The following is a 9,908-nucleotide window of genomic DNA, read 5'->3' on the forward strand; positions in this document are numbered from 1 at the left end:
GTGTGGATGAGCAATTCATCTCATGGCTTTTTTGGTTCGTGCCTGTCAGCGGGGTGCTGGGAGGACCAGCCATGAAACCAGGAGGGAAAAATCAGTTTTATAGTGGGGAACACACCATGGGGAAAGTCTGAATGTTGGGGTGGTGGAGGCAGAAAAACAAGGGAGAAGCATCATGCCAGTGACCTACAACTAGTTTAGAGGGTGTCAGCAAGCAGAAGGGAGGAGGATGATTTAGAAAGGTAGAGGAATGTGTAATTAGGAAGATGGGATTGAGGAAAGCAAAACAGGTGATAAATTTCAGGGAAATAATCCAACAGAGAGAGTCAGAGGAGTGAGAAACTCATCTATGGGAAGAGATGAGACCACCTTTCTCTGGGACTGAGATAATTTTAAGTTGCAAAAAGTGTACAGCAGCGGTGCAGTGGTTGTGGGGGTGATGATGGAGGGGAGAGGGTATGGCCTGGCTCCACCTCAGCAAAGCCAGCTGTGAAACAGCAAATTCCTCCCTGGCAGGGGTGAAGTCTAATCCTGGTTCTGTTCCTGCTTGCTGAGACTGAGCAGGTGTCAGGACCCAACCCAGTCCTTAGGAGGGTGTTAGTCATTTTTCATCTGTCTCAGTAACAAATAAATCTTGGAGCCATTTTCCTTGTGCCAGCCGGGATCGGATGCTGACCACGTGCTTTGGCAGCCGGTATCGGCTGCGGTGGGTCACGGGAGACAAGTTTTGCTTTGGGTAGTCGAGTACTTTTTTAGCTTTGTGTAGGCATCTTTACAAGGCTCGGGGCTGCTTCCTGACAGCTGTACAGGGAGAACAGGGATGTGCTGAAACGCTTTATGGCCTCTGCAGCTCCAGGTAAGGTCTGACAGGATTAAAAGTTGCTGAGGAAAGCTTAGAGCCTACGAGCCTGACGCTCCCCACAATTGCTCCAGCATAAACGGGAACAACTCCACCACACACACTGGGCTTACTGTACTATCAAGCTGGTGCAAGTAATGTCAGAGTTAGGCAGAAATTAGAGACAGAAAAGGCTGATTAGGTCACTTATTTCATCCTCTTACCAATTAGACAGGAAATTATTTAACTGCTTTATTTATTTATTTAGGAATGTACCTCGGCAGGAAAAATTCCCCAACGGCAAGCTCTGTATTTTTGCAAAGGAAAGGGTGGAAGTCCAACTCCTCGTTCATTAAACACATATCTCAAAAAAGCATCTTATAAAGGAAAATTTGGGAAACAAACATCTCCTCACAAGCCTTCGAGGGTGTGTGGGGTCCAGGGCCATAGGAGGGAAGTGGGGTCTGCTAAGGGTCCTACATACCACTGCTTTTCTGGGAGTACCTATTGCATTTACCTCCTTCACTAGAAACATCTTTCAGTTACAGAGGGGCCACAGTGACCCTCGGGCCCCTCATGGGCTTGGGGCTGTGGATGCAGAGAACCACAGGTCTGATCCGATGGGGCAGCTCCAACCCCCCCGTCCCTCCCCCGCCAGCTCGCCCCTTTCTGGGAAATGTTTTGGCCGATGAGGAATTCGCAATGCAGCTTCTCCGGCAGGACGGGGATGTTATCACGTTGGACAGCACTGCAGCTGAGAAGATTTATGGGGTCCATACAGAAGGTCTCTGGAGAGAGCCCAGGAACGGTTCGAGATCTGCCCCAGGCCCCGCACGTGCCAGAGGGCTCGTACCCCACGGCAGCATGCACGGCCACGGCCATGAGCAGCTGGGGAGAGCAGTGCCAGCGGCTTCCTTTCTGGCTTGTAGTCATCAACAGTTCGCTCTCTCTTCGAAATGATGATGAAAACCAATTTCCAAACCTCTGGATTTGTTTTGTTGTGTTTTGTTTTTTGTTTTTTTTTTTTCTCTAAACGGAATTCTTGTTTCCCAGCCAACCCTGGCTTGAAGCTTGTGAAGTAGAAGGATAGGCATGCTGCAGGAGGCTCTCCCTTGGCTGAGGCAGTGGTGGAAAGGGCTCGGACTGCGCCTCAGAAACTGCAGCAGAGAAAGCCTGTGGCTGGGGCTGCAGCACCCCGCGATGGGAAAGGAGAGAGGGCAGCTCCTGACAGCAAACCAGGGCCATGGCACGTGTGCCCAAGCCAGGCAGAGCAGCAGATTGCACTGGTGGGGGATGTCCCCTGGCTGCACGCCAGGGAAGGACCAGGCTGAGCCCCTGCCCCGGGCAGGATGCTGTGTGCAGTGGTCCCCGGATCGGCTGGGGGCTCACACTGGGGCCAGCGTGTGCTTAAATATTAGGTGTGCTTAAATATTCCCATCTATCAAGGCTGCTCCGGGTCTGTGAAACAGCTCCTGGCCAGAAATCCTCCCAGCCAGGTACGGCACAGCAGGTGGATGTGTCTCCGTGAGGGAGGAGAGAGGATGCTGGGGCTGTTTCCTCTCCTTGCTCTCCTCTTCTCCTGCTGCAGGACGACGTGGAGCAGCTGGGTCTGTCCCCCTGGGCAGCGCGAGACGCAGCTGAGCAGCTCTCCTGAAAACGAGCCCTCTGCAAGGATCCTCTGGTCAAGGGACGCAGCTGCTCTCCCATTATCAGACAACAGCAGAGGCAAGACAACCTAGTTATTGAGGAAAGATAGAGGGTTCTTTTCCCTGCCATCCCCTTCGCTCCCCCCCACTCTTTTCCGTGATCATTCTTGTTATTCATTTCCCCTCTCTGCTCCTTTCCATGCAGACGGTTTCACTGGGCAAATCCAAACGAAAGGCTTGCAAAGAGGATGCTCATAAAATATTTATGGAGAACTGTGGTGAACACAAGTAGGATAATGAGGGTCTGTGGGATATGGGATGTGTCCAAACTAGCACAGCGAAGACCTCGTAAGAGACAGAGGCACGCGGTGGAAGCCATTAGTGAGTCCTGTAGGGTCTTTACTCATTTCCTTCACACACAGTTGCTGTGCTGCCTCACACTGCTTTTGTTTGGGTTCCCCTTGGGCACCTGGTACTGTGTATTTTCCTCCATGGTAGCTGCAGCCCAACACTACGTTGGGAGCTGTGCCCTCTGGGTCTGGCCAGGCAGCTTCGTGCAAGTCCCCAGGAGCAGGATGGAACCACTGTGTCCCCTCCGTGGGCTGCAGCACCCCGGCCCGCACTGAGCACCGCAGCAGTCTGGTGCAGCATGTGGCCTGACCTCCAGCCCTCCTCTCACAACCACCCTTCTGCAGGACTCCTGCCCCATGACTGTCCTGCACGCTCCGACGTGGCCACACAAACCAGCCGTGGAGGATGGTGAGATCAGGGGGAGGGACGGGCAGGGATTCACTTCACCTGTGTTTATTTATAAAATGCCCCTCCTTCCCTCCCTCCCTCCCATCTCTTACAGTGCTTGTCTACTCATATAAACACACATATGCTTAGCTTTAAAGCACATGAAAGGCCGAGCGCCGCCGATGCCAAGAAGGGGCTCTGAGGCTCTGCTCAAGCTCCAGTAATGTGCAATCTTATCCCATCCTGAGAGCAGAAACAACAGACATATAGCGGCCTACCTAGTGCACGGGAAGAAATGCTGTTAAATTGGTCTCACAACAGCTTAGCTAACTCCTTCTCAAGTTACCCAGGCAGCGGGTGTCACACACCTCCCATGGCTGGGATGCTGCTGACCTTCGGACAGTCTCTCAGGGGTCTGACCCATCTTCATCCAAAGCTGCTCTTCCTACACAGTTGGCCAAGAGGAGCTGAGGAGCACCTCTGTTTGGAGGTGAAACCCTGCCTTACACACTCCTGTTTCTCCTTCTGCTCTCTTTCAGCAAACCCCAAAAAAAGACCTTGAACTCCTGTTGGAGCTTTTATCCCACTGGGAGCCATACCGCTGGCAGATGTTTGCTGTGATACGGGACATGACAGCTTTTATTAGTTGTCAGCTGGAACACAATATTTTAGGGTCTTTAGGTTAAAATGGAAAAGCAAAGCTTGCACGCATGTCTGTGCTGGCAGCACAACCCACGGCACAGCCCAGCACCTCCAGAACCCTTTTTGCAGAGGAACCCAGGCTCCTCTCCCCATCACACCTTGGCCGGGCCACTTTCACTGGTCCCATGTCCTGGGACGTGCGCTGTGACCCTGCGGTGACACCAGTCATATGGTTGGTATGTTCTTAACACCAAACCCGGACTGCCTGGGTTTCTTTTCTGCCCTTCTTGCTGGACACGCTTCAAAACCATCAGCCCCAACAGATAGCAGCACAAAGGAAAAAGCAAGCGAGGTCACACATACTTTTCTTATGAAGACTAAAGGGAGTTTCCCACCTCTTCTGGACTGCGAAACTGCCACAGATTTTCAGGCTATTGCACATCAACTTTACCAAATCCTAGGGAATTATAAGAGAAAACCTACATGTCTGCAGCTCACACAACCCATGGAAGTGGCCTTATTTACCCCCAGCATCTGAGAGGGTTCCTCATCTTCCCAGAGCTGCGTGGTGGAAGCCAGAGAGCGGAACACATTTGACTGTGCTGTCCCCTGTGCGGGAGCAGGCAGGGATGCTTCATGCCTGCCTCGATGCTACTGCGGAACCTGGAAAGCTCCCATGAGGTGGGTTTGCCGGTTTGCCAGCTAAATAATTCATTGCTGTCATGACATGGACCTCTGGGATGATGGGGCACGACATGACGGGATGGAGGCAGAGAAGCTGCTTCCTTCAGGCTCTGGCACGAGCAGCGTCTCACCCTGTAGACCAGCACAGGGCACTGGACAAGCGCTTGCTTTGCTGGTGCACATGCTGGTGCCTGCCTGGCTGATGGAGCCCCACCTTGGCCTCTCCCCCTCCATTTCCATCACCCCACAAGTATCGAAGTTCAAGTCTCTCAGATCGGGGAAGAGTTCTCCAGACATTAAAGGTATTTCTGGGCATCACAGGAAGAAGTGATTAATCTCAATTACATGGTTGAACACTGAATAATCTGGAGCAGCAGATTGGGTTACGCTTCCCCCTTTCTGTGGCTATTGGAGGGGGTTTTCCAGCCTGAGGAGACATTTGAAAGATGTTTTGACTACTGAAGTGCCAAACTTAACCCCAGTGTAATTGGACTTGTGGTGAAACATGTATGTTGTTTTTTGCTTCCTGAGCCCTCCGGACAGCCTGACGTTTACGCAGCTGCCACCTCTTTACCATTTGCCGTGCATGACAGATCTCACCCCAGCGTGCTCTTCCCAAGGTCATTACCAAAAAAAAAAAGCCAACAGAAGTTGGTGCTTGCAAAACCCAGAGGCAGCCAGGCAGCGTGGGCTGAGGTGGGGAGTTGTTCCCACTGCCAGGCCATGGTCTTCCTCCTCCCAGCCCAAACCCCCGAGTCGTGCTGAGCTCTGCAGGGCTCGGGCTGCCCCTGCCCACAGCTCCACGGCTGGGGGCAGCCCTGCATCCCCTGAGCCTGGGCTTTCATCGGGGTGCAAGCGCATCAAAATCTCCTCGCAGCACGGCTGTGACGTCGGGGTGGATCAGACCCAGCGCGAGCTGTAACATAAGCAGGGTTTGAGCATCAGTCCCCGGAGGAAAGCCGTGGCTGCGCAGCGCCGTGATGAGTGTGGTGTACGAGCCCAGACAGACAGATTGATAGATTTCATCCAACAAGCCTCTCAGATCCTCCTCATTATTTAACAGCGTCTTTTCCCCAGACTAGAAAGCTGTTACTGATATTCTGTGGGGACTAATAATAACCTAATCTCAATTTTTGATGGACTAAACATACACAGCATGTTCTGAGGTTCACTCCAGAGAGCTCCCTCATCCCACCCCCGGCGGTGATGCCACAGTGCCCTTTGGGGTGCAACACCGCACACGGTTTTCAGTGACGCTATTAGATGTTTTTGGATAGGAAGTTAAAAATAAATATATTCCCAGAGGAAGCTGCAGAGGGATTGAGTGAGGCCAGGGTGTAATTACCTGAGCTGGAACAGAGCCAGGATCTAACATGTATTGCAAATTCTTTGCATTACTTTAGATACCTGCTAACGAAGTGATTATAAAAACCATATTTATAGAAGATTAGGAGGTATGTAATAGATACACATACGTAATTAGCCATAATAGATCTGCATTGATTACATTGCTGTTAATCCTCCTCTAAATATGTGCACATTAATTAGTTGGCATTTAACACATACACAATTATTTTAAGAACAGAAACAGTTTGGTGGGTGCAGCAGACAACAGCATATTTATTCACATTTTAGTATTTATTTTTCCTTTTGCAGCAGCACCTATACCAGGTTGGGCCTTGTACAAAGAACAAAAAGCATCCGAGTCCAAAGGCCTGTAGCATCCAGCTTCCTGCACGGAGATAAGCACTTACAAGTGAGTATGAAGGATCTTGACAAAATATTATTTTTGATGCATAAAATATTTTCCCGTTACTATGTAACAAAGTGGCATGCCAGACTCTGAGCGTGACACTGCTCCTTTTCCCTTAATAGCTGTGGGGGTGTTCAGCTCCAGCACCCACAGCACCAGCACCCCACATGCCTCCCCAGTCCCGGTGCTGCTGCCGGGAGCTGACAGCAACGGGTGCCTGGAGGGTTGTGGCGTGGGAATGACTCGTTGGGGGTGAAATCTCGGTGGCCTCATGGGGGGAGCCTGCAGGACACTGATGCTCAGCTGGGTCTCACTTTTAAGAGCCTTGAAATCTCGCTCATCAGTTTTCCAGGTGGAAAACATGGGGCAGCAAGAATGCAAACGCGGGCTCTGAAATGTTTTCCCCATCATGGTGGTCCGGCTCCTGCCAGGACTTGAAGATGATTATTTGCAGTCGTGATGCTGAAGCAATAGCCTGAAGAGCCACTGGGCACTGGGACCCACATCTCATGGGCTGTTCATGTATGAGATGAAGTCTACTCGGTCATCAGGCACATGGAAAACACCTCTCCTGTCTTCATCCCTTTCTGCCCTTCATCTTCCTTTAGTTGCTTCTGACTTGAAACAGAAAGAGCAGCACATACACCGTTGTGCCACCCCCCAGAGCCCCATGTCCCCTCTCCCCTCCACCGCTGTTCCTATGGAGATGCCTCCCGCAAGGCAGCGGCAGAGGAGGCAGTCCCAGCTCTAGCGATCCCAGCTCTAGCGATCCCAGCTCTGGCAATCCCAGCTCTGACGATCCCAGCTCTGGCGATCCCACCTCTGGTAGCCCCCGCCAAGTCAGAGCATCCCCTCTGGTGGTGAAGAGATTTGCTCAGCTTTGGGTGGCAAGTGTCCATGAGTATCCTGCTGCCCCAGAAAACCCAACCTGCAGGGTGGCAACAAAGTGCTGGGACGAAAAGGCAGGAATCGGTGCGGGGAGACCTGGGGCCAGGGGCTGGAGGCCTCGAGGGAAGCTGCAGGACCATCAGGTGCTCCAGCCTAGTGCTGGGTGGGCTTGCACCCACGGCCGTGGGACATGGTCCTTCTCCAGCGATGGGGAGGTGGAGCTGGCCGGGCCCCTTCCCACCCAGCCTCCAGCATGCTCCTGGTGCCGGGGCGATGCACTGCCTCAGAAATCATTGTCATTAGCAACCCCAGTGATGCTTGATTGCTAAAGCAGCTTGTCTTCCGAAGTTGCTCGCTTGGTGCACAGAACACATGAATCATAACACAGATCCTGTTTCATACAATGTAAAAAACCCTCTACAAATCCAGCAATTAGCCTCCAATTTGCTTTCTCCATTAATGGGAAATGGGGTCTCTCCGGGACACTCTGACAAGACCCTGTTTTCTTCATCAGTTCAAAACCTTTCCCTCTTATTTTTTTTTCACCCTTCCCTCGAATGTATTTCCCACCGCAAAAACGTTTTTCAGATCTTTACAATTATTTATTCCACCTTTTTCTGTCACATCTCTGCAGAAATAAATGTCTCTGCTGGGAGTGGGGGTGGAGATGAGCGGCGAGGCCGGGGCTGGCAGCGGCTCCAGCCTCTCCTCTCACAGCCAATGCGAGCGGTGGGGTCCCATCGAGCTGGGCAGGGTCAGTGGTCTTGGGGGGCCCTGATGCACCCACAGAGCTCAGACCAATTAGGAACTTCTGACTTGGGTGGAAAAAGGGAAAAGAAAGAGCTGAGATGGCTGGGGTCATCTTTTTTCTTCTCCCCTCATTCCTCATCTTCCTTTTAATGGCAAGCCCCCCGGGTCTCGCCGCAGCCTTCAGAATGGAAATCCCTCCCTGCCCCTATGGCAGCACGTGAATGTCACAGAGCGGATGAAAGGGAGCAGAAGGTGACACCGTGCCCGATGGCGCTGAGCGTCACGGGGGGTACTGAGCTAATGGGAGGCTGGAGACATCAAGGAAGGATGTGTTCAGGGGTAACCTAGTGGGTTTTCCTTCCTCCTCACTGGAAGGAACAAAAGTGAAGGAGAGACGCCCACATTTTGAAGGACTCGGAGGCAGCGTCACCCGTGTAGGCACAAGGCTTTGCAAACTCAGGAGAGAATGTTCTGGCTAGAGCCAGGGCTGCTGCTCAGCACCAAACTGAAAGGATGCGTTAACATTTTCAGTGGCCTTTAAATCTTTGCTTAAAATAAGCCTGTGCTTGCTGCCTTTCTCAACTGCAGACCCCGCCAGAGAGCCGTCTCCCCCACAGCTCCACTGCAGCCCCCCGGCAGCTCGATGCTGGGGACCTCCTCCCGCTGTGGTGGTTAAGCACACTGCCCAAAAGCAAATTTGGGACCATCATGGACAAGGGCAATCCACATGCTTTAGAAAAACTCCCTGATTTCATGTGCTGGGGACGCTGCCATGCCGTGGGGCTCTGCAGGCACATCCAGTTATGGTAAAAGATGATGTGCCTGTTTTTAGGCTGGGCTAAACCCCAGGGGAAATAGCTTAGCTTCATACCCACTGAACAATGCTATGGAAAATGGAAACAGCTTTTTAAAGAAATCTTCTTGTATTTTCCCTCTTTGTTCTGCTGCTCCACAGGCGACGCCGGGGAGGGAGAGGGGGGATGTGTTTCAGCCCCGATGGTCAGTTTGGCATTGCATTTGCAATCGGGTTCACTTCTTCTGGCTGATTGTACGTTACGACGTCGGCTGGTGCCACAGCACCGCAGGACGAGCACTGCTCTAAATGCTGCTCAGAAAGAAAGAAAAAATTCTTCCGTAAAGGAATTACTTGCAAACACTAAGGGGCAGCCAGGCCCATTGGTATCTTTTGTGTGTATGAAATTCTCCCCTGGAAATGTTATTAGAATATCACAGTTTAAAGGGTTTGGGAAATCAAACTATTTGTGAGTAATTCTGGGAGCAGACAGACGCTTTTGTCAGAAGCTCAACTCCTGCGCAGTTTAAAATCTGTTGGTCACACATTCCTGTCCCCGGCCGGAGGTCTGAGTGCTGGCAGGGGCTGCAGGGCCCGGGCTCAGCTGAGCCCCACTCTCTGGGCAAGAAGGATGGAAGGCTGCCAGGCTCTGGGCTTGATCCCAGTGCTGGGCTCCTCCAGATAATGCCAGGGTGGGGATGTGCTTGGAAAGAAAATGCCAGTTCACCTAAACTGAAATATTTCATTAAGATATTTAGGTTTTTGGCAGGCTCCCACCTGCATCTCACAATCTGCTTGCTTTTTTCTTGGTGCCTGGCAAGCCGATGCCCCTGCCCAGGGCTCTGGAGGGACGGCTCGGGTGTCCCAGTGTTTTCCCACACACACAGCTTCGGCACTGGAACCAAGGGGCTGAGGGGTTGTCTGGGACCCCAACACCTCTGGGACCTCGGTCCTGCTCAAGGGTCTTGCTGCTGGCTATTTCAGAAAGGGCTGATTTCAGCCTGGCACCCATGGCAAGAAGCTCAGTTGTGGCTTGTGTCATTTCTTTGCATTACCTTCCAGCCAGGAGCTACCCCAGGAGCTCTGTGCTCTTCCCTGCCCCAGGATTGCTATTTGTTTCAGAGAAAAGCCTCTCCATGTGCTCTGCTGACTCCCGTATCCCAATCCTGCAATTCCTCG

The sequence above is a fragment of the Strix uralensis genome, chromosome 13 (genome assembly GCF_047716275.1).
Source record: "Strix uralensis isolate ZFMK-TIS-50842 chromosome 13, bStrUra1, whole genome shotgun sequence".
Classification (NCBI taxonomy): domain Eukaryota; kingdom Metazoa; phylum Chordata; class Aves; order Strigiformes; family Strigidae; genus Strix; species Strix uralensis.